This window comes from Pinus tabuliformis, chromosome 3_1 (assembly GCF_031772625.1).
Source record: "Pinus tabuliformis cultivar Carrire ecotype Pingquan chromosome 3_1, CPIR1, whole genome shotgun sequence".
NCBI lineage: Eukaryota > Viridiplantae > Streptophyta > Pinopsida > Pinales > Pinaceae > Pinus > Pinus tabuliformis.
The window spans coordinates 709,753,561-709,779,638 of record NC_142301.1 but is presented as its reverse complement, the minus strand read 5'-3'; the positions used below and the strand labels follow the sequence as shown (position 1 = coordinate 709,779,638).

The 26,078-nt window shown below is 37.2% G+C and overlaps 1 pseudogene; it reads left to right on the top strand.

Annotated features, from left to right (window-relative positions):
- Positions 1 to 24,753: 24,753 nt before the first annotated feature.
- LOC149189166 (putative 1-acyl-sn-glycerol-3-phosphate acyltransferase 5) lies at positions 24,754 to 25,479 on the top strand (annotated as a pseudogene).
- Positions 25,480 to 26,078: the final 599 nt, after the last annotated feature.

The following is a 26,078-nucleotide window of genomic DNA, read 5'->3' as shown; positions in this document are numbered from 1 at the left end:
AAGAAGTGTGGGCACTTATTTGAAAGTTACAACAAGATTCCAGTACGTCTAATACATTTAGCTGGAAAAATGATTCGTTATGGTACAAAGATCGCTTATACCTCTATAAGAATTCCCAGCTAAAACAAAAGATTCTTATGGAATTGCACACTTCTCCCTTAGGAGGGCACTCAGGATTTTTAAAAACTTACCACAGGGTTAAGAAGGAAATTTTTTGGGATGGCCTTAAATCAGATGTTCAAAAGTTTGTGGTGGAATGTTTGGTTTGCCAACAGAATAAAGTTGAAACAATTAAGACATCGGGTCTATTACAACCTTTATCCATTCCAAGCCAATGTTGGGAGGAGGTTTCAATGGATTTTATCACAAGCTTACCCAAGTCTGATGGAAAGAGTGTCATCATGGTGGTAGTTGACAGACTTACCAATTATGCACACTTTTGTGCATTATCACATCCATTTAAAGCCAGTATAGTTTCTTCTGCATTTATGGAAACAATTCAAATGCTACATGGAAACCCAAAGATTATTGTAAGTGACAAATATCCCATTTTCACTGGAAATTTTTGGACAGAATTATTTTCTTGTCTTGGTACTCAGTCAGCTCATAGCTCATCTTATCATCCTCAATCTGATGGGAAAACTGAGATAGTAAACAAATGTTTGGAAGGATATCTTCATTGCTTTGTATCTAATAAACAGACACAATGGGTCAAATGGTTGCCTCTGGCTGAATGGTGGTATAACACTTCCTTCCATACAACAACAAAAATGACCCCATTTATGGCACTTTATGGATATCAGCCACCATCCATCACATCATATTTAAGAGAAAATTCTAAGGTTCAAGCAGTGGAACATCACATCGAACATCAACAATAAGTCCTCCAACTCTTAAAGGATAACCTCGTGTTGGCACAAAATAGAATGAAACAACAGGCAGATCAACATCGCAGCGAAAGAAGTTTTGATGTAGGTGATTGGGTATTCCTACGGCTACAACCATATAAGAAAATGTCCCTCAAGCAAGCTAAGAAGGATAATAAATTATCACCAAAGTATTATGGTCCATACAAGGTGTTGTAAAAGATTGGTACTATGGCATACAAATTGGAGCTTCCTGCAGCTTCTCGATTGCACCCAGTTTTCCATGTTTCATGTTTAAAGAAGGTTATAGGCGACAAGCTCCCAGTTCAAACAATATTTCCAGAACTTGACGAGGAAGGAAAAATTATATTGGAACCAGAAGCAGTCACAGAAACTAGAACTCGACAGCTACGAAATTGATCAATTTCGGAGTATCTTATCAAGTGGAAGAACTTATCTGCTGAAGATTCCACATGGGAGGATGAGAATTTTATACAGAAGCATCCAGAACTACTCAAGCGTTGAGGACAACACTTTTTTGAAGGAGAGGGGCATGTTGGGTCCCTATAATACTAGTGATTACCCCATTACTATTGTAGTTGTATCCCTTATTAATATTGTTGTGACCCTATTTCCCCCATATTGTTATTACTGTGCCCCATAGAATCCCTCTATTATTATTTTTGTGGCTTTATATTATTATTGTTAGGTCGGCTGGGTTATATTGTGACTCCTTAGACTCCTATATATAGAAAGGAGGTTTTGTCATTTGAATCATCCAAGAATTGTTCATTTATGTAATGTAAAGGAGGTTGCCCCCTAGAAGAGGTTGAATTCTAAGGCGTGGATCTATCTTTTCTATCTTTTTCTTGAGCTGGTTCATAACATCCTCTCTGTCACGGTCTCCTATCTTCAACAATCGACACTTGATACTCGCTATTTTCTCCTATGACCAACCTCACTGTGCACACATTTACTCTATTGCCAACCCATTCATCCTTTAACAACTCTATGTTTCACTTTCAGAGCTCCACTCATCATAACTTTTATTATAATGACCTTTCGAAATCACGAGATTCTGGTTTTACCTTTAGTCACTTTTTGTTAGCTCCTTCTTGTTTTACACCATAGGACCAGGAGTTGTTACTAGCGGCTTAATGCTTAGTTGCTAAGGCGTTTAGATCCTACCAGGGGCCTATTTTCCTTTGTTGACTACTCTCCACCATTGGTTTCTTTAGTCTCCTCAACCAAGATCCACCACATCGAAGCTCCATGTATTGAGACTTCCTCTTAATTCAATTTCAAAGGAGTTTCAAAATTCCAACCTACGAAATACTCATAACACTTGGGTGTTAGACCTGATACTCACCCTCAGTTCTTTGAACTCCACAACCAAGTGCCGAAAGGACATCAAAGCCCCTGGTATCATAACTTTTCTTCAAATGCAATTATGAGGGAGTTACTAAAACTCCAACCTTTGAAGTTCTGACCTCTGAGATGACTTCATGCTGATGTCATTAACTCCATGCAGCATCTCCTTAATGGTGACATGTGTCACCTATATTTTCCCTATTAGGCCACTTAATTTTTTCGAATTTGACTGCCATGTGTCCATAATATAACCACATCATGTTGACGGCATCTGCCTCATCATCCCTTGAGGACCAATCAATTGCCACCATGTGTCTTGTCTTGAGGAGATAGAAAGGGTCCCTCAAATCGTTGGTTTTGTAGAAATTTCCTTTGTAATTATTATTCTTTGCATCCTCGATGCTTCTTAAAGAATTGCATTCATAAGAACTTATGCAGTTTCGAAAACCCAATGTTCCAAACGTCCAAGGTTTTGCTTCCCTCATGCCATTTCATGTTCCCTTTTTTTAAAATAAATTGTTGAGGTCACAAGGCTCTGAGGTTCTGAAATGCTGTGATGTTTCCTATCTTGCCAAGGTTCCGATGTGCCCAAGCTACCAAAATTTGGCTATGATATGACCTCTGCTCTGAGGTTTCGATATGCCATCTTGTGCCATCTGCTTCGTCCTTCAATATGACCTGCTTAGTCCTACAAATATCAAGTCCTGATGCTCTGAGCCTTCCAATATCGGGCCTTTCGAAATTCATAACTCTATGCTTTTTGATCCCGAGGTTCCAAATCTCTAAGGTTTTGATTTTCTGACCTCTGATATTTCACCTTCTGAATCTCTGAACTACTGACCTACTCTAAGATGTGGTGTCTGGCCCTCCTTTCCTCTAAGATGTGGTGTCTACACTTTGCATGATTTTAAACATGCGGAAAAAGAAGCTACGAAGATGAAATCATTAGCTCTAGCGACTCTCCCTAACAGGCGATTTGATCCCAACAAAGTCGCCTATAATGCTCTTGAACAGGCCAAATTGACAAAGTTTGATCAAATAGAAGATAAATTTGATGACCTGTTCTCCTCGGTTGAATCAATGTATCAAGTTAGATCGCTGGCCATAATGGAATCTAAAGATGAAGGGTTAGTTGAATTCAACAGACTTAGAGAACAGAGGTTGCAAACTCTGCCTCTAGATCTGTTAGCAACAACCCCAGCAACAAGACCAAGCGAGCCTGAACAACAACATTCAAAGGAACCGCCGGTTACAACAGAAAAACAGGAGAAAGTGCAAGAGGAAACCCAGACTAAAGAGCAGAAACAGAGCAACATAGAGGTGAATGTGGATACTCAAATTGATCCCAAATTGCTCCAGGAATGGCAGCAATTTGATTCAATTATCAGTAGTCTGGAATGTTCAAAGGACACCGAAACTTCGAAAGCAGCAGATACGCAGGAAACCACTTCACAACAGGTTCCAAGTGGAACCAGCGGCCTACCCAGTTCAAAGGAAGTAGAAATAATCCCAAAGGACCCCTCCGATCAAATTATTTTGCAAATAGAAGAAATTCCTCCCTTGGATGTCTTCTATAGCCCAAGGCACAAAGCTATGGTAAAACGACAGAGGAAGAGAAGAAGGATTGATCAACCTTCCCTTTTCCCAGAACAAAGGGTCACAGGCAATGTGGTTTGAAAGGAGGAATTTGACCCCTCTGATGACCTAACAAAACTATCACAATATGCTGGAGCCTATTCGGCAGCAACAATAGACAAGGCATCAGAGGTGAGTCTTTTATTGCAAATCTTTTTATTGCAAGCACAGCTAACAGAAGCACAACAGAAAGCGGAGTAGGCAAAACAACAATTGTTAACACAACAGCAAATAAATAATCAATTAACTCAACAATTGCGGGAAGAGAAACAGAGGATTGATCACAGTGCAATCCAGAAGCAGAAAGATTTGTCTGAAGCCTTGGCACAACTGAGGGCAGCAAATGAACAAATGTTGAAGTCAAAAGATGAGCAGATTGCTCAACTATCAGCACAGCTTGAGAAGACAAAGGGCATTCCACAGATAGCCGAATTCAAATTAGAAGCATTACAGATAAATAAGGCATTAATAACACAAATCAAGCTTCTATGTCAACAAATCGCCCAGGCGGAACCACTATGCGAATTGGCGGCATCAATAAGTAAACAAACAGAAAAGGCTAGAACAGAATTGGATCAAGCTGAAGAAACATTAACTGAATTTCTTGACTGGCAAGATACCGATCAAGGACAAGAGGCAAATTTACCAAGAATTTTAGAGTCACATAAAGAAATATTGTTTACAGAATGGCAGTCCCAGTTAATGAAAGCAGAGAGGGCAATTTCAAGATGCAAATCAACCACAAGTAATTTGGTTGAATTGGTTAATAATACTCTCTACTTGTCAAACATGATTTCCCAATGCACTCCAGGTAAATTAACAGCGCTGAAAACATTGGAGCAGTCATGTTATCCAGATCTAGAGGAAAAGGGGAGATTAATTGCTGGAATTAACAGTTTAACATGGGACACCTATTGGTTCTTCTTGGTAAAACCACACAGTCAAAGAGCTGCCCTCAAATGCCTTACAGATGCAATCAGGTATATTATCCCCGATATTCAGGATGCCACCTATGCCGCCCAGCTTAACTCTCGCCTCAACAGACCGCCCGAAGTGGAGCCAATGCTTGCGATAAGTCAGCTCAAGTTTAAAGGCAAACAGCCTACTTGATGATTCATGCCGCCGACTGCCAGGTTGCTGAGAAGGAGATATTCAAGATCATTTGATACCAATTAAGTAGGATTTCAGTTTCATAGATATTAGTTTAATTCAGTATTTATAGACCCTTTCATGTTTTTAGAAAGGGTCGTAAAGTTTTGTACTTGACTTAAAACCTGAAGTTGCACTACTGTACTTCAGGCATATTCTTTTATAAAACTGGACCAATCATTCTGATTTTGGCAAAGAAGCTTTTATGCAAATGTGCACTATTGTCTTTGTTTGAAAGTATTTCTGCGTTAGAGGAAGAATTTCAAATAGCGATTGATATTGGAGAGTGACTCGCAGCTCATATGGTACTATTATCTATGTCTAAATCCATTCTTTTTATATGAATTGTTATTTGATCACCTTTGCTATTATCAAATATATGTATGTGTTTTAACAGCATTTCTTTATTCCCTCCACTATTGGATGTTTATGGTAATGCTTTTCTTTTGATCATATATGTATTGATGATATAAATGATGAGTGTAGCAATATTGCGTTAATCACCTTGTTTAACTATTTAAGCAAAGTAATCCTTGAATGAGTAAATGTCCATGTTTATTAGATGGAGTCATCTACATGCCTGTTAATAAACATAGATCATCAAGTGCTACACTTCAAAGTACAATAGTTCCCGGGATTAGTAGTAATTCTTTTTATTTCGCTGATAAATTAAGTTATTCGCCTATCATTAGATTAGTCAATCAATCATTCATTCATCCCGTTTATTCATTGCTGGGAAACTGGTCCCATTATCCCCAGTCGGAGCCACCATTCCAAACAGAAAAGGAGTTGTATTAAGGTCTGGACCGAGTGGTTATCCCCCAATGTTGATACAACGATTTTCGGGGCCTCAACATTTTTGGCACTAGAAGGAGGGCCTCAACTGTGAATGGAAAGCAAACCCAAATCTGCAGGCCATTCTAAGAGTAATTCTCCCTCTGGATCACCTCGTACTTCCCAATTGAATGTTGGTTCTCCAGTATCCAAACAAGAAGAAGAGGAATCAACTACCACTGCTCAAACCCATCATACTCCAGAACAGCTAAGTCTTGAATCCCCTGAAGTTCAGTCTCTTATTCATAAACTTCATAGCTTCTCGATTTCACCATAGAAATCTGAGGTATTGCAAAGCAGTGCGACTTCGCAGTTCAATTTACCTCACCCTCTCACCAAACTTCAGAGTGGAAAGCTCGGTATTGAACCTACTGAGTTCCCTTTACCCAAAAGGAAAAAAGCGAAGAAAAACACTGAAGGATCTGACAATGAAGAACTTTCATCCACATCCTCCATCTCACCTTCCCCCGTGCGAAGTCAACCATCCACTCCCTCATCACACATTGTTGTTCATCAGGGATTAGCAACTACAGCATCCCAAACTACTCAATCCTTAATATTAACTCCTTCCCAGACTACTGTAAGTTCAACAGTAATATCATCCACTACTGCGGTTACAATATCCATGGACTAGGCCTGGTGCAGTCAATATGCCTGCCCCATTGCATGCATTACCTGATGAACCTGAAAAATGGCTACCCAAGTTTAATCCAGATGATGGAACACAAGCTAAGGAACATATTAATAACTTCATGTTGGCAGTTAACTTGAAGGGAGTAACAGAGCAAGATGTTGTCGTTAGGCTTTTCCCTTATACTTTGCAAGGATCAGCAGGATCCTGGTATTTTTCTTTACCTTCTGGTTCCATTACCAGTTGGACGACTTGCCAAGAACAATTTCTTACTAAGTATGGTGATGATAGGTCTTTGGCTACACTAATAAATTATCTCTCCAATCTTAGGATAGAGCATAGGGAACCAATTAAAGAATTCAATGCACGATTCAATAAACTCTTGAATAAAATCCCAACGGCCTCCAGACCAAGTGAGAAAATCCAAAGCGAGTGGTATATAACTGCCCTACCTGCCAATATAGCTATTTTTGTAGACAGGGCTGGAAAACCTACTTTAGCTGAAAACATGAAAGAAGCACTTGCTGTGGAGAAACATATTAATGCTCTAGAGAAGAAAGCCGCTCTTGAAGATAGAAAAACCAAAAAAGTTTCTTTTAAAGATGATTCAAAGAAGAAAACCCCTAAAGATCCATATGACATGGAAGGTCTTCAAAAGGTCCTCAAGACTATGTCAAATGAAATGGTTGAAATCAAAAAACAAGTAGCCGAAACCTCAACCAAAAGACCCTTTAGAAATTATAAGAAAACTGAATCAAAACCACCAAATGTTATATTAAATGCAGATTCAGATCTTGAAGAAGGAGAAGAAGAAACAGCTACACCAACTGATGAAGAAGAGGAAGTTGTTGAATGTCATGGAATGTGGGATTTTATATTACCTAACTCCGATACAGAAAACGAAGAAGAAGCGTTTCCTGTCACTACCAGGAGTAAAGGTACCTCCGAACCTGTTCAGACAACTTCGAAGAAAAGAAGTGTAGGTGTTGCTACAACAAAGGAAAAGGTACCCCCGAAGAAGCCACCTGTAACAATTCCACAAAACCAACCTTCAACCTCAACAATCCCATCAACATCTAAGACACTAGTAGTGTCGGATTCAATGGATTACAATATTGTTGATGACATGAAAAAGACTAAGGCAAACATTACCATGTTTGAACTTAGTAAATTGAAACATCAGTAAAAATTGCTTCTCAAAGAATTAAATGTTGTTCCTACTTCACCTCTTCCCAGTGCTAAAGCTGCAAACGATACAGGTCAACCACCTTCTGGTATGGTCGAAGCTACTGATGCAGTCCTAATAGGAGATAGATCAAATTCTCATACTCCACCTTTCCTTCTAACCTATGAAATCTACAATAGAAACCTGCACAACTACTTGATTGACTCAGGGGCATCTTCTAACATAATGCCAGCTTCAGTTTGTTCCAAACTGAACATTGAACCCCAGAAGTCTGCTATTCATATTGTACAGTTGGACAGGACTAAAGTACAGGTTTTGGGAGAGATCAACTCCATAACTATCAGGTTATCTGCTGATCCCAGAATAGTACAAAGGATTGATATCTTAATCACCGATATACCTGAATTTTATGGTTTGATCTTAAGTAGGGATTGGTCTGAAAAACTACATGGGTATATTTCTACTGATTGGTCACATATGTGGCTTCCCTATAAGGGTAAGCCAAATCAAATAATAATCGATCGGGAAAAGCATATGACCCAGACAGTTACTGAATTTGAACAAGAAAACCAACCAATAGCATTTAATAACAACATTTTGGGGAATTATTCATCAGAGTCATTCTTTGGCAACTTCGCTGCCCAACCATCCCCTTTCTCAGTAAACCATTTTACATCTCAGATCGAAAATTATTCACAAACAGATAGGTCAAGATGTTTCAATGATACTGAGAAAACTGTAAATAAAATTGTTAATACTTCTTTATTTTGGTCGTTATATTTCGATGGGTCCAAATCTAGTGAGGGCTCAGGAGCAGGATGTATTTTGATTAGCCCGCAAGGAGAAAAAACAATGCTATCCTGTAGGTTAGAATTTGAATGCACAAATAACACAGCAGAATACGAAGCCTTAGTCCAAGGACTATATAAAGCTATTGGCCTCAAGGTCCAATATTTGAAAGTGTTTGGAGATTCTGAAATTATTATCAAACAGGTAAGGAATACAATTCATTGTCTTTCCACCCATCTCAAACATTATCAATCACTAGTACAGGAACTCACCTCCCACTTTTCGGCATTCAATATTTCTTCTATTCTTAGGTCTCAAAATTCGGCAGCCGACCTGCTAGTCAATGTTGCTTCCAAGCTCCTACCTTCCGACGAATATACCCTAGATAGATTTTCAGTAGAATTGCTTTTTAGGCCATCAATTCCCGACAATGTAACTAATTGGAGAGTATTCAACCACGATGAAGACATTTTACAGTTTTTAACTTCCGAAAAGTCCTATGATGATCAAATCATCGAGGAAAACGAGCATGACCATCAAATGAGAGGTAAACCCGAGGAGAATTCAATCCCTAAGCCTGTGGTGAAGCTTGAGGATCTTTATGATATTAAAGACAGGTTTAAACCTGTGACTAATACAAAGCTCCAAAGTTCTACCCTAAGGTTTGAATTGATAAACCTTGGCACTGAGCAAACTCCTCAAAACATTAATTTAGGATTAGGACTTTCCTTGGAAGAAAAGGAAGCATTCATTAGACTGTTACGGAAAAATAAACAGGTTTTTGCTTGGAAATATGATGATTTAAAGACATATGATACATCCATCATCCAGCATACCATTCCAATGCTTCCCGAACAGAAACCAATTCAGCAGAAGTTGAGAAAAATACATCCGAACTTAGAGAGTCAAATAAAATCTGAACTTAATAAACTCTTGAAAGCTAAGATTATTTTTCCCGTTCGGCACTCAAACTGGGTCTCCAATATGGTGCCAGTCAGAAAGAAAAATGGCGACATTAGGATTTGTATAGATTTTAGAAATTTGAACAAGGCGAGCTTAAAAGATAATTTCCCATTACCTACTATGGAGCAGATACTCCAATCAGTAGCAGGCTCTGAGTTAATGTCCTTTCTAGACGGTTTCTCAAGACATAACCAAGTTTTGGTCCATCCTGATGACCAACTCAAAACCACATTCAGAACAAAATGGGGAACATATGTGTATCAGAAAATGCCTTTCGGACTTATTAATGCAGGAGCGACGTTCCAAAGAGCGATGGATATAGCTTTTAAAGGGTTGATTAACAGAACAGTAGTCGTCTACCTAGACGATATTACTGTATTTTCTAAGGAGAAGTTCAATCATTTGCATGATTTAAATCAAATCTTTCAACGCTGCAAAAGATATGGTATTTCACTTAACCCTAAAAAATCTTTCTTCGCTCTTGACCAAGGAAAGCTCTTAGGCTTTATTGTGTCTAAAGATGGCATTTATATTGATCCCGATAGGATCAAAGAAATCTTTGAAAACCCTTTCCCTCATAATAAAAAATCCATGCAGTCATTTTTAGGCCAAATCAATTTTGTCAAAAGATTTGTTCCAGACTTTTCTCAAATCATTTTGCCACTTCAAACTATGATTAAGAAAAATTCAGTCTTTAAGTGGGGATCAGCAGAAAAGGAAGGGTTTGATTTAATCAAACACTCAATAATTAATGCCCCCGCCTTAAATACCCCAAATTTTTCTAATCATTTCACACTGTATACTATCGCATCCGATTTATCTTATGCAGCAGTACTCACACAGATTAATGATCACAATTCGGAAGCACCCATTTCATTCTATAGTTCAAATCTTCAGGGTGCTGAATTGAATTACTCCGAGGTAGAAAAACAAGCCTTTGTTGTATATAAAGCTGTCAAACATTATAGACCCTTCCTTTTAAAAGCCCACACAAAAGTTATAGTTCCTTTCCCTGCAGTAAGGCAACTATTAATCCAAAGAGAACTAGGTGAAAAAAGGGCAAACTGGGTTACAGCACTTCAAGAATATGATTTAGAAATTAAACCAGCAAAGATTGTTAGAGGCCAAGGTTTTTGCAGGTTATTGGCAGGAGCATCCAACATTCCAGAATCAGGTGATACAGATCAAACCGAAGAAATCAACCAGATAAGTATTACTGATTCGGAATCACAATATGCTGACTTAATCTTTTATTTGAAAAATGGGTATGCACCTCCTAACCTGTCTTACAAAAACAAAAGGGCCATTAGATTAAAAGCAAAAAAATTCACAATTATTGATGATGTGCTTTTTAGGCAAAATTATGATTCAATCTTATTAAGATGCCTAGAAAAACCTGAAGCACAAAAGGTCTTGCAAGAATTACATGATGGACCAGCAGGAGGACATTTTGGAGCTGATACAACAGCCCATAAAATCATTCATGCTGGATATTACTGGCCCACTCTGTTTAGAGATGCTCATGAATATGTAAGGAAATGCCGAAATTGTCAAACTTCTAGTGGAAGGCAAAGTAAACCAGCTTTCCCTTTGCAACCAGTCAACATTGAACAGCCATTTGAGCAATGGGGATTGGATATCATTGGGGAAGTTACTCCTCATTCTTCTAAACAGCATAAGTATATCCTTACTGCTACTGATTATTTTACTAAATGGGTTGAAGCAATTCCTTTGAAGACAACAAATTCTGAGGCAATCATTGAATTCATAGATCAATTCATCATTACCAGGTTTGGTGTCCCAAATGCTCTTGTTTTTTATAATGCATCTTACTTTTCAGGTAATACTATGTTTGATTTCGCTATTAAAAGAGGATTTAAATTAAAATATTCTGCTAATTACTATCCCCAGGGTAATGGTTTAGCAGAGTCTACAAATAAAAATCTGATTAAAATTATTAAGCGAACCATCGAACAGAATCATAAAAAATGGCACAAATCCTTAATATTCGCACTATGGGCTGATAGGATAACACAAAAGGCTTCCATAGGATCTTCCCCATTCAACCTTGTATATGGAAAAGAAGCAGTACTACCAACAAATCTTGTTCTTCCTTCTCTAGCCCTAGTGCAGTTTATTGAGGAAAGCCCTTCTTCTTCTATTCAACTTAGACATGACCAAATTTTTAATTTAGAAGAGGAAAGAGAAAAATCCAAGGTTATTCATGCAAAACATTAGCAAATCATCAAGTCATCCTTTGATTTAGGCTCATCCGGTTCAAAACAATTTCAAGTCAGTGATATGGTCCTGAAATGGGACAAAGCCCATGAGGACAAGGGAAAACACACCAAGTTCCAAAAGATGTGGCTTGGGCCATTTCAGATCTGTGAGAAGATAGGCCATTCGACCTTCATATTACAAGATTTATCAGGTTTGAGAGATTCTCTCCCTGTTAATGGCCTTATCTTAAAGAAATTCTTCAATTGAGAAGGTAACCCCTTCTCCCCTTTTTTAGAATTTTATAGTTTGTAGGATCATTAGAAAATAAAGTTGTGAGATATCTACCATTGACCTTTGTTGTACTTGAAAGTTACTCAAAACAAGTAGGGTTGATATTTACTTTTAAAGTAATAGAAGTCTTAAACAAGAGGGATAATTCCGGGAAATTAGGTTTAATTGCATTCTGAAACTACACTTCAATTTTTGTAAACACTTCCCAAAGTTTAGAAATATTGTAAATCATTTTATGTTTATAAATTGGTCACAAAAAGGTTATCAATATCAAAATAGAAACTAATCCAATTTCAGCATCCTTAACTCTTACCTTGTCATCCATTTACTCTTAAGGAGAAAATTGTCCATCCCACTTACCAAAGCTTATGATTACTCAGAGTGTAATTCTAAAATATTTGATATAAAAGATAAGAGGTCTTATTACAAACCTGCTTACCATGATCATAGGGAAATAGTTTAACCGAAATTACCATTACTGCATACCAAAACAAGGTAATGGCTTAGAATTATAAGACAAGGGGTCTCATCACGAGCCAGCTTGTGCGGTTAAATTACTACTAGTGAATGGCATTGTCACTAAGTTGGCCACCAAACCAGGACAATGGCTTTTTATCTTACAAAATAACAGAAAAGTGGAAAAGAAATGCAAAATATGAAAAGCATGTTTTGGAATTCATTCTGTTAATCATACTCTCAAATGAGCAGGATAATGGATAATAGCATGGTTAAAAGGTATCCCTGTCGAAACTATGAACGTTTGCTGGTAGCAGAGGCTCTACCTATGACAAAGGAGTCAATTCTAAAAGCTGATTTGGAAAGGTTTTTTGTTTTATCATTATCAACCAATAGAGGCCAATTTAAAACTTAGAATGTATCTAATTTTAAACAAGAAAAGAAATTAGCAAAGATAGTTTCATTTTACTCGGAATGCATATATACCTAGTTATATTAGAATTTTCCCCTTTGATGAGAACTCTATTTTGAAAAAGTTTAAGTATTTCCATACTTTTCAGAGATAACTGTTTCTTCCAGCGAATCGCCAATTGTTGTGCTCTACAACAACCCCTCATTTCATACCATTTTATTCATAAAACTATAATATGAAATGGGTCCCTTTTTGTTTTTAATTGGTATCAACTTTGTATTATTCAAAAAGGTCCGAAAAACAAAATGAAAGCATTATAAAAAACCTTTTTTACAAACCAATTATTTCATCTTATAATATAAATAATTAATCTTTTATCATTGCGATAAAGCGATCACAAGATCGCATATCGCAATGACAAAGGAGGCATAACTTAAAGGCCCATTGGTTTTCTCCGATGCGATGACATGCAGTAGGCTATCGGATATCGGCAATAATAAGTTCCCATAACAAAAGTGCCTCCCGCTCCAATGTGATGCGATTAAATGCTTTTCGCTCCGATGCGATGCGATCACGTCCCTTTCGCTCCGATGCGATGCGATATCGCTATCGGCGATCGGGGATATACCATGCATGCTTTTTAAAGTGCCCATACTCCCAATGCGATGCGATGCGATATCGCTATCGGCGATCGGGGATTTCAAAAGGTGTCAATATAAAGATTTAAGTTTTCCCCGACACCCGATTGCGATAAAGCCAAAAGCGCAAACTTCAAAAAGTCGTTAAAGCAGAGGTATTACGATTAATTCGTATTTAAGGCCTTATCTTTCAAACAGTGATTCACCTGCGCTCAACCACCAAAACGTCCAAGGCACGCTTAAACAAATCATGCGGCCGATAAGAGATATGATGAGCATTTAAAGGATTGGCAGGTTTTAATGGCCATTTAATGAAATAGTAAGCTTAAAAAATCTTCTCATAGATTGTATCCACGGCCACTTTAAGTTAATCCCTCATCATGCATTGATCAATATATCTCACTCGTATTTGGTTTTCGCTACCAATTCTCTGTGTTACGCTTATTTCCACTATTGTGCAGAATTCTTCCGAAGTAATAGATTCAAGTAGAATGGGGAAGAAGTCTAAGAAAACCACAGTCGCTTCCACTACACCAGCCATAGGACAAGCCGTCACTGATCCAGCAAATAAAAAGAAAGGATTAATATCTGATACTACATGTTCAGGACTTGCCAAGACCACTTGGCAAAGTACCTATAATTTGATCGAAGCCGAAGAACCAAAGGTGACGGCAGTACAAGCTACAGCGGGTTCCAGTAGAAAATCTGATGGTACTTTGAAAGACTTGGCCGACTCTTTCCTTCATCGGATAGCGGCTCGGGAACAAATTCTCCCATATACGGATGTAGTAAAGTGGGCAATTGAGGAAATCCCAATCACAGACAGAACTTTCTACACCAGAGATGGGAGAATCTTCGGTTCATTCAAGGCTGATGATTTGAGGCAAATGTATCATTTGCCTGAGCCAGAGAAGAAATACAACAAGGCATTTCTGGAGAAATTCCGAAATGAGAATGAAACTGAATCCAAACCCATTCGGGAATGGAGGCAAAATCCGGCAAAACACAAGCATGAAACTTCCGGTAAGTACTCTGTTGATTCTCTATGTTCTTCGTATTGTTATGCTGGGATAATGATGTGTAGATTGTGGGGGTTGCACGATTCCGCTAATTTCACTATAGAAATGGTTCCCTTGATGGAAGCGGCATGTAATAGTGAGATAATGGATTGGGCAACCATACTGTCAGATAAGCTAGCGACCACAGTTCTTAGTTTTAGAACTAAAACTTCCGTCTCAGAAAGGATTATTCCCCCATTCTACTACAGTGCTTATATACTAGATACCCTGTGTTTTAATTCTGAGTTTCCTGTACTCGGCTGGAGGTGGACTCCACAAGACCCCACGCCTATTCACATATACCATCAGAAATTGTGGAAGACTTCCTATAAGCACCATTTGTACCAAGTCTACAATGGCTTCATGTTACCCATTCATTATTCTATTTTTAATAAACCTGCTCCCAAGATTTCTTACCAAGCAGGGATTGATTTAACATCAATAGGAAGATGGTTCGGAGAGGAGAAATTTACTTATGTAAGAATTTTCGGCAACCAAGCCGAACCTCATGTCCTTCCTTTGCACATACCTGACAAACTGCTGGCAAGGGAGATAGCCTATCAGATTATTGCCGAGGGAGTTATACAAACTCTAAAGAAAAATAAGAAGCAGGTCTGGCCCTCCTTTCCTCTGAGATGTGGTGTCTACACTTTGCATGATTTTAAACATGCAGAAAAAGAAGCTACGAAGATGAAATCATTAACTCTAGCGACTCTCCCTAACAGGCGATTTGATCCCAACAAAGTCACCTATAATGCTCTTGAACAGGCCAAATTGACAAAGTTTGATCATATAGAAGATAAATTTGATGACCTGTTCTCCTCGGCTGAATCAATGTATCAAGTTAGATCGCTGGCCATAATGGAATACAAAGATGAAGGGTTAGTTGAATTCAACAGACTTAGAGAACAGAGGTTGCAAACTCTGCCTCTAGATCTGTTAGCAACAACCCCAGCAACAAGACCAAGCGAGCCTGAACAGCAACATTCAAAGGAACCGCCGGTTACAACAGAAAAATAAGAGAAAGTGCAAGAGGAAACCCAGACTAAAGAGCAGAAACAGAGCAACATAGAGGTGAATGTGGATACTCAAATTGATCCCAAATTGCTCCAGGAATGGCAGCAATTTGATTCAATTATCAGTAGTCTTGAATGTTCAAAGGACACCGAAACTTCGAAAGCAGCAGATACACAGGAAACCACTTCACAACAGATTCCAAGTGGAACCAGCGGCCTACCCAGTTCAAAGGAAGTAGAAATAATCCCAAAGGACCCCTCCGATCAAATTATTTTGCAGATAGAAGAAATTCCTCCCTTGGATGTCTTCTATAGCCCAAGGCACAAAGTTGTGGTAAAACGATAAAGGAAGAGAAGAAGGACTGATCAACCTTCCCTTTTCCCAGAACAAATGGTCACGGGAAATGTGGTTTGGAAGGAGGAATTTGACCCCTCTGATGACCTAACAAAACTATCACAATATGCTGGAGCCTATTCGGCAGCAACAATAGACAAGGCATCAGAGGTGAGTCTTTTATTGCAAGCACAGCTAACAGAAGCACAGCAGAAAGCGGAGCAGGCATAACAGCAATTGTTAACACAAAAGCAAATAAATAATCAATTAACTCAACAATTGCGGGAAGAGAAACAGAGGATTGATCACAGCGCAATCCAGAAGCAGAAAGAGTTGTCTGAAGCCTTGGCACAACTGAGGGCAGCAAATGAACAAATGCTGAAGTCAAAAGATGAGCAGATTGCTCAACTATCAGCACAGCTTGAGAAGACAAAGGGCGTTCCACAGATAGCCGAATTCAAATTAGAAGCATTACAGATAAATAAGGCATTAATAACACAAATCAAGCTTCTATGTCAACAAATCGCCCAGGCGGAACCACTATGCGAATTGACGGCATCAATAAGTAAACAAACAGAAAAGGCTAGAACAGAATTGGATCAAGCTGAAGAAACATTAACTGAATTTCTTGACTGGCAAGATACCGATCAGGGACAAGAGGCAAATTTACCAAGAATTTTAGAGTCACATAAAGAAATATTGTTTAAAGAATGGCAGTCCCAGTTAATGAAAGCAGAGAGGGCAATTTCAAGATGCAAATCAACCACAAGTAATTTGATTGAATTGTTTAATAATACTCTCTACTTGTCAAACATGATTTCCCAATGCACTCCAGGTAAATTGACAGTGGTGAAAACATTGGAGCAGTCATGTTATCCAGATCTAGAGGAAAAGGGGAGATTAATTGCTGGAATTAACAGTTTAACATGGGACACCTATTGGTTCTTCTTGGTAAAACCACAAAGTCAAAGAGCCGCCCTCAAATGCCTTACAAATGCAATCGGGTATATTATCCCCAATATTCAGGATGCCACCTATGTCGCCCAGCTTAACTCTCACCTCAACAGACCGCCCGAAGTGGAGCCAATGCTTGCGATAAGTCAGCTCAAGTTTAAAGGCAAACAGCCTACTTGATGATTCATGTCGTCGACTGCCAGGTTGCTGAGAAGGAGATATTCAAGATCATTTGATACCAATTAAGTAGGATTTCAGTTTCATAGATAGTTAGTTTAATTCAGTATTTATAGACCCTTTCATGTTTTTAGAAAGGGTCGTAAAGTTTTGTACTTGACTTAAAACCTGAAGTTGCACTACTGTACTTCAGGCATATTCTTTTTTAAAACTGGACCAATCATTCTGATTTTGGCAAAGAAGCTTTTATGCAAATGTGCACTATTGTCTTTGTTTGAAAGTATTTCTGCGTTAGAGGAAGAATTTCAAATAGCAATTGATATTGGAGAGTGACTCGCCGCTCATATGGTACTATTATCTATGTCTGAATCCATTATTTTTATATGAATTGTTATTTGATCGCCTTTGTTATTATCAAATATATGTATGTGTTTTAACAGCATTTCTTTATTCCTTCCACTATTGGATGTTTATGGTAATGCTTTTCTTTTGATCATATATGTATTGATGATATAAATGATGAGTGTAGCAATATTGCGTTAATCACCTTGTTTAACTATTTAAGCAAAGTAATCCTTGAATGAGTAAATGTCCATGTTTATTAGATGGAGTCATCTACATGCCTGTTAATAAACATAGATCATCAAGCGCTACACTTCAAAGTACAATAGTTCCCGGGATTAGTAGTAATTCTTTTTATTTTGTTGATAAATTAAGTTATTCGCCTGTCATTAGATTAGTCAATCAATCATTCATTCATCCCGTTTATTCATTGTTGGGAAACTGGTCCCATTATGCCCAGTCGGAGCCACCATTCCAAACGGAAAAGGAGCTGTATTAAGGTCCGGACTGGGTGGTTATCCCCCAATGTTGATACAACGATTTTCGGGGCCTTAACAAGCCCATATTCTTTTCTCACAACATAAAGTGTTGTTGTGTATTCCCCTATACTCAAGATGGTTGCACTCCTCCTTTCTCTTCAATATTAATATATTTGAAATAAGAAAATACATTATTGTAATCAACATGGGGCTCGGACATGCCTTCATTATTCAGATGCATCTCACTTGTATGAGATTTTATGCCCACACCTGACTTATTTGGACTCCTTTGAGGCCATTCTCTTCTTTTAATGAAGAGAAACATAGGATCTACTCTCCCTGAGTAGATCATCCTCCTTCTTCATTTATAAATTCTTTGGTCAAGCCCTGATAGAAGCATTACTTTTTAGCTTCTTCTTTTCCCATGTTTTGGATTTCTCTTGGATGCGCATGGATAGAGGAAACTTCTCCTTCAATTCCTCTTTCTTAACCCAAATCTTCCTGCTACCTTTCTTCCTTAGAAAGGGGTCCACCACAAGAGTAAGAGGATCATTCTCCCTGGTTTTATTTTGATATCTTCCTCCTCTTTTCAGCTTGATCTTTTGAAACTGAGCACTGAAGACAAATTTGTATTCCTCACCTCCATTGTTTCTTCTTGTATTCAAATCTCGATTTTTTACATTTTCATGCATATGCTAGGAAGCATTCCATTACTTCTCATATATGCAACGTACTCTCTTGTGCCCAATATTATTACAATTGTAGCATTTGATTGGGCTTAAGAATGGAGCAAAGGAATTAGTATCATTGACAACAATCTTTTCAATTCTTCTTTCGCTACCAACATGCCTTCTCCTAGCCTCTTTACACATCCTTGGGTTGCTGCTACCCAACTCATATTGTTTCCTTGCTTGTCATCTACAATCTATGGCTTTATGTCCAAAATTGTTGCAAGAAAAACAATAACCATGAAATTAATTTTGAGGAATGAAGATACCTATTCTTTGAGGGCTTTGTCCTTGAGGATGAAAAGACCTATGTTGTTTCTTAATGTGCCTTTCATGACAGTTTGTGTTGCTCCCTTGTACTCTTTCATGCAATTTTCTAGCTCTCTTTTGTTGCTTTACTTCTTGTTGTTTTCCTTGTTGTTGGAGTTCAACAACTTATATTCCTATATTGTTGTTAGAACCTCGAGCTGATTTTTACTGGGAAGTTGACCCTTCATCCTTCGCAATATTGGAGCTTGGTTTTTCTTTAAATCCCAAACCAGCCTTGATGAGAGGAGATATTTTCTTGACAAGCATCTCATCCATGACTTTCATGCTCTCCACACGCTTCTGATATTGAGGCAACTCTTTATTTGACTTTACTAAGTCATGTCTCAATGAGTCTACTTCACTTTGTAGTCTCTCACAATAAGCTTCTCTATCATTTAGCGAACTGGTTAACATGCTACTCAACCTACTAGCCTCTTCTTGTTGAGAATTTAGATCAAATATTATTTTGCTCAAATTCTTATTCTCAAGCTCATACTCGTGCAACTTCTTCTTTTACTTGATATTTTCCTTTGATAGGTCCTTAATCTCCTTTAGAGCAGAGATCAACTTTTTTCTAAAATAGATCCTTTCATTTAGATCCTTCTCTTCACTATCAGAGGTGCTAGCTGAGTCACCACAGAGATCTAAACCCATCTTTGTTTCCATGGAGTTTTCCACAAGTCTAAGGTGTATTCCATCTTCACCACTTTCAGTGATACCCCTATTATCTTCACAGGATATACTCTCTTCTCCTTTAGAGGATCCCTCATTTTCTATTGCTACTAAAATGGGTCTCTCTTCATTACTACTACTAGATGTATGACAATAATTATCTTCAAGTGATTCACATGAACATCTAGATAATGAATGACCTATTTCTTTACATTAATCACAAAGAGATAGTTACCTTCTAAGCAACATGGTCTCCCTTTTGAGACTTTTTCATCATCTACCTTGGAGTGAAGATGAACAATCTCCTCACACGAAGAAATATCTTCAATATTTTGAGCATCTTTCCTTTTATATGCCTTCTCCTTTTTCTTCCTTCTCTTCTTATCACAATAAGCTACATGTTCTAGTTCATTACTTGAGCAACAGGGTTCCTCAACCTCTTTTTGAGCCACATAGGACAACCATAGGACTCCCCCTAAGTTTGACACATCAAGCACAAGCACATCAATTATAGCCCAATTACCATATTAGTTAGGATAGGGGACATCAAAGCCAACATCTGTTGCCACAAAATATCATATTGGTCCAGTCGAAATTACTGCCAACACCCTTGCCAACTATCATACAATATAACCAGCCCAAGACATCTCCCTAGCATGATTGTTGACATCAATGCCAACACACTTGCAACTACTAGCCATCCAGACAATGTCAAATGTCCAACATAAATCACATTTTCATTATGTGAACCATCCTCTTAGACAAGAACCATTGCGATGGTACCTTCTAAAGCAACTAAGTATAAAAAGTAATCTTGATGGTAATTTGGGGGGTGTAGCAATGATGTGTGGATTAACACATTTTTCAATGCATCAAGTGCTTTGTGTGTGGTATCATCCAAAATAAAGGGAAACATTTTCTTTAAAAGTTGACAAAAAACTTTAGTAAGATTAGTGTAATTAGGAAGGAAACAACATAAAAAGTTTTCCTTCCCTTGCAAACTTTGGAGTTGGCATAAAGTAGAAGGAGGTGGTAGATTTAGAATAACCTCATCCTTCAAGGGATCAACTTGGATTCCTTTCTTGGATAGGATGAAACCTAAAAGAAATTGGGATTCCACACAAAAAACACATTTATGCATATTCAATCAAATATTGTAATGTCGACAATGGAGGAAAATGGCTCATAAATGTTTCGGGTGATCTTGATGTTGCATAGAATGTGAATATAAATTGTCAAGATAGGGTTGTACAATATGCTTAATGTCATGAAACACATAGGACATAGTTCATTGAAAAGTGGCAACAACATTCTTAATTTCAAAAGGAATCTTTCAATAATCAAAGGTCCCCCAAGGACAAATAAAAGTGGTTTTGTGTTGATTCGATGGTAGTATATCAATCTAATTATAGCTGAAAAATCAATCCATGAAGGAGAAAATTTCATGAACAACACAATCATTGATAACCTTGTCGATAAAATGGGTTGGATAATTATCTTTAGGAGAAGGATTTTTTATATCCCTATAATAAATACATAAGTGGATCATACCATGTTTCTTGTTGACTAGAAAAATGAAACCCAATCGATCAGAGGTATAGGGTAAATAAAACTTGCTTTAAGAATTATTTCAAATTCAGCTTTGATAGTAGTGGGTTTTCATCGGTGAATTGGAAGAAGCTTTTATCAAACATGATTAACATTAGGATGTGTCTTAATTTTGTGAACGACAATATTTGGATCGATACTAGTAATCTCTTTGTAGGACCAAGAAAAATATCACATAAATATTTCAATAGGGTCGTAGAGGTTCGCAATTCTTTAGGAGAACATGAGGCACCTATATGAATGTTTTCCGTGATCCCATATTTTATTGAGATATCTATCACTATGGCTACTAATATATTCCCTAAAAACCCTTCATATGTTAGCATTGTTGTCATTGATGCAAAACGAGTAAAGGAGCAACAAGAAGTGTGGTCACCATATGTGTGTGAGAAGGTGATGTTCATAGAGATACGTTGCTTGTTGACAACACTACAAATGAGAAACAAAGTATAATGGCACAGTTAATGTATGCATAGTTGAACATGTATATTCGATGGCATGCTTGTGTTGATGCAAGTATTGTTATGCTTTGGAGGTGAAGGAGAACAACTTGTTAGACCTTGCTTTCATATATTGTTATTACATGTTGATCTAATTGCATGTTGATGATGTTGCATATATTTTTATGGAAAAGGAGCAACAATGTAAGATGGAAAAGGGTGTCATGGTTTTCTTGGAGTTCTTATCTTACATATCTGTGTTGGTTACATATGCTTGTTGGTTGCTGATGAAAAAATATTGCAAAGTTTTTTGTGATGCAAGGCAAAGGAAAAGGTATAAGGCACAAAAAAAGGAAAATGCATGAAGAATATTGTTATGCTTGTGATGTTGTGATGTTATAGTTGTTGGTGTATTGCTAATGTATGTTACAAAGAATGTGCTTGCTATGCTTTCCGATATAATCATTACAGGTGGTTGAAAAAAAGATTTGGTGAAGCATTTATTTTATTTTAATATTCAAAATATGAAAATGTGTGAAATGAATGAGTAGAATGCAAATAGACAAGTATTTTCACTTCATATTCATGTTTGGAATACCAAAAACCATCAAAGTTTATTAAGAAAAATAAGTGAGGTTGGAAATTTCCATTTTTAGAGAGTTAGAGAGTGTGAGAGTTGAATGAGTTATTTTCCATTAGTTACTTGGAAAATATAGAGAAGATGTGAAGCAATTTTGAAGTGAAGAAGGAGAAAAAACTGAGATGGAGGTATGTAGATTTATACACCAAGTAAACCAACATATTATTTATTTTGTGTATCAGGGGATTTTAGTCTCCTTTCAATTTGTAGCTTGATAAATAATAGGTTGGAGCTTGTTGAGGTAGGATACTCCTATGTGTTGTAGCCTACAAAAAAATTGTGGGAGTCGGAGCTTCCTTGCAAGTTGAATTTTACAGAGTTGAGGTAGAATCCTCCTGTAGGTTGGAGCCTATGGAAAATTAGATGTAATAAGCGATTAGGAGCTTCCCTTTGCATCATAAAAATAACAAACTCATTGTTTTCTCCCTTTATGGGTTTCCACTTATATCTAGTGTTCACATGTGATGATCTTGTATTATGATTGTATGTTGTCATGAAAGTTGTTATGCTGAGATTTACATTTTATATGTTGTTTACATATTAAATATGTTGTTCGTAAGGTGTATTCTACTCATTTAATATTTAATTTAACCATTGAAAAGTAATCAAAATTTAATGGTCATGAATGTACTAAACAAATTCACACCCCCCCACCCTCTTAGTTTAGTTAATTTTCCAGCAATTGGTATCAGAGTCGGTTCCTTATGCAACAACCTAACAGCTAGAAGGTAGACCTGGTTGATTTTGGCTTATCATAGTGTACTTATGCTAAGTGAAAAAAACATTCATGAATGGAGAGATAAGGTAAAAATAGAACTAGTAGCTTATGATTTGGTGTATGGAAGCTTGTATGCGATGGATATAGTAAAGATGATTCCCCCTCTACTAAAGAAAAACAGTGGAATGTTGAGGCAAAATGGGAAATGTATAGAAATATTCATAATAAGGATTTTGATACAGTAACATATTTAAATTCTGCAAAATAAATATGGGTTAGATTGTGGCTCATGCATGAAGGAGATACTAGTAGGTGTAATACAAAAATGGAGAAGAGAAATAATAATAAGAAAAAGGCATCTAAAAAAGAAAGGGATCAATCAAATTAGATAGGTATTTTTCTAATGTTAATGTACATGATTCTCTAGAAGAAAATATAGATGAACATCAAGCCAAGACTGACTCGGCCTTAGCTAAAATAAAAAAAAAAACTTGCAAATGAGAGACGAGATCAAAAGAAGTTATTGCAGATCAAAAGAAGTTTTTAGTAGTAAACTGAAGGAGAGTGAAGAAAAATTATGAAAGATCAGAGGTTGAGATTATTTCAGCTAGAAGTGAAATAGATGAAAATAATAGACTGTATAAAAATATACAAGATGAGATTGTCTCCATGAAGAACTCAGATAAGGAAACCATTAAATAGAATACAACAATATCAAAATGTCCTACAGTAGAAGAAGCAAACAAAAACAAGAAGCAACATCAAAATCCAAAGAATGTGGTGAAGAAAAGGTTCTTTACAAGAAGATCATTTTCTCCTAGAGATGAATTGAGCAAATTCGGAAGATCCCAAAGGAGATTCTTTACTCGAAAGATATCAAGTGTTTTTCTTGCCATGAACTTGGACATGTAGTAATAGAGTGTAAGAGAAGAAAACAAGTACTAAACAACAAAAGATGCAACAAACAAGAAGGTTCCCTCAAGCAAGCAAATAGAGAAGACAACCATCACCAGGTACACAAATCATTTCTTTGGTTATTGTTATTTGAGTAATGGATTTGGACATAAATAATTTGAATGAAAAATGTATGCAAAGAAAAAATTGAACACAAGAATAAACACACCATTTCCTCCATTTCTTAGACATATAAGGTGTTATTTTTGTAACAATCTTGGCCACAAATCCAAAGAATTCAAGTTGGTTTGTATCCTAATGAAGTTTAGACAGATGGAGGCCAGTACAAATAGACCAAACAATGAGACAAAAGGAAAGGTAGACAACAAAAGGTGACCTACAAAAGTATGGAACAAAAAGAAAAAGGAGTAACCTCTGACTTCAAAGACAAAGTGAAGTTAGCGTAGTCTCATGGGGAGTTGCTAAAAAAATCAGATTTTGTCAGTGTTAGAGAAGTCTTTGTCAAATTTGAAGTCTCTATAATCATGCGAGCAACAACAAAAGAAGAGTAGAATGACAGATAAGTCATTTTTTCCTCCTATATAGGTAGAAAAAAAATGAGTTAGTTTGTCCTTGTGACTACCATTACTCAATTGAATAATTTCTTGGCTCATATTGAAGAGCGAGAATAAAATAGAAGATCCTTGCACACAAGCAATTGAAATTTGAGAAGTTGGAAAAAGAACTCAAGCATGGTGGTATTTGGGAAGGAGTCCTTCATAGAAAGCAACTATGATGCTTTATAATCATTGTTTTGAAAGATACTTGAGCGGTAGGAGAGGGAAAGCATGAACTCACTATGATTTGTGTGGAAATAGTGAAAGTATTTATAATTTGGAGTATTTCTTCTACAAGTTAAGGTACTCAATTGATATATAGACCTATGGGTGACAAAGTCAAAATGAATGGAAATGAAAGTATGAATCATGAAGAGTTGGATGGGAAATTCAATTCTATGAGTATCCCTAATCATACTATCCTAGAAGCAAAAAAAATTGGAATCTTGAAGTCTCATGAACTAAAGAATTTAAACTTTATAGAGAGATTTACAGAGAAAAATAATCTGTTGGAGAATCAAAAAGTTAAAACACATAGGCCCTTGAAATTTTCGAGGGTACTAAGAGGGGAAATATATCTATGGTTCTTATTTCTACAACATTTATAACACTATTTTTTTTGTCTTTGCTCCTTCTTCATTTATGGTACTATGCCTATTCAACATACATTATAGCAGAAAGATAATATCTTTTTTATTTGGTCTTTGTATAGGCATGTGGCCACTATGGGTTGAGAAAATAAATGGATCAAAGATTATATTTGCTGGAGAACATGTTCCTACTAGGGAGCATGTTTTTTTCTTCTTGCAGACTGACATACAGAATTATACATATGGGACCTTGCTTTGTGTAAAGGTCAGTTGGGTTACATTAAGTGAATCCTCAAGAGAAGTGTCCATAATGCACCAACTTTTGGTTGGGGTTTCCACATTCTTGAGTTCATTCTGGCTAAAATAAAATGGGAAGTAGATGAGCCAGTTATTGATTCAATGCTCTTAACATTCAAGGACCTGTTGTGGTCACCAACAACCCCCCTCTTTGATTGGTATTAGCAATAACACCAAGCAAATGGGGACCCTTAACAAAAATCCAAAAAAACATTTTATCAATTTTTTTGTATTTTAACTCCCTAAAGCTGCATCGCATCGCGAGAAGAGAGTGAGACGTTTTCCTATGCGCATAATAAGCTGCGAAGAAGCGACGCGAAATTCATCGCATCGCTTATATTGTGAAGCGCTCTTAAAATGAAAAACTTAAGGAATCGTCGACGGCCGATATGTGACGTCGCATATCGCAACATCGCATAAGCAGCACACAATGATTGGATGATTAATTGCGATCTGCGATTTGCGATCTGCGATGAATGCGGTCATCAATTCCTGCGATGACACATCTTAAACGACGCAATCCTCGACACTGCAATGCGACTCGCAGAAATCACTCATCGCAAAATTTCCTCCACACAGTGTTCAAGGAAAGCTGTCTGCAGACCAAAATTGGGCGCGCGCCTTAAAAAGAAATTAATGATTGTACGCCAAAGTATCTGAGAAGGATTGTGTTGTGTTTTTCGAAGAGTCAGTTCATTATGAGTGTCATGATTATGCATTCATTAGAACCTAAAGCTTTCATGTCAATCTTTTCGTCATTACTC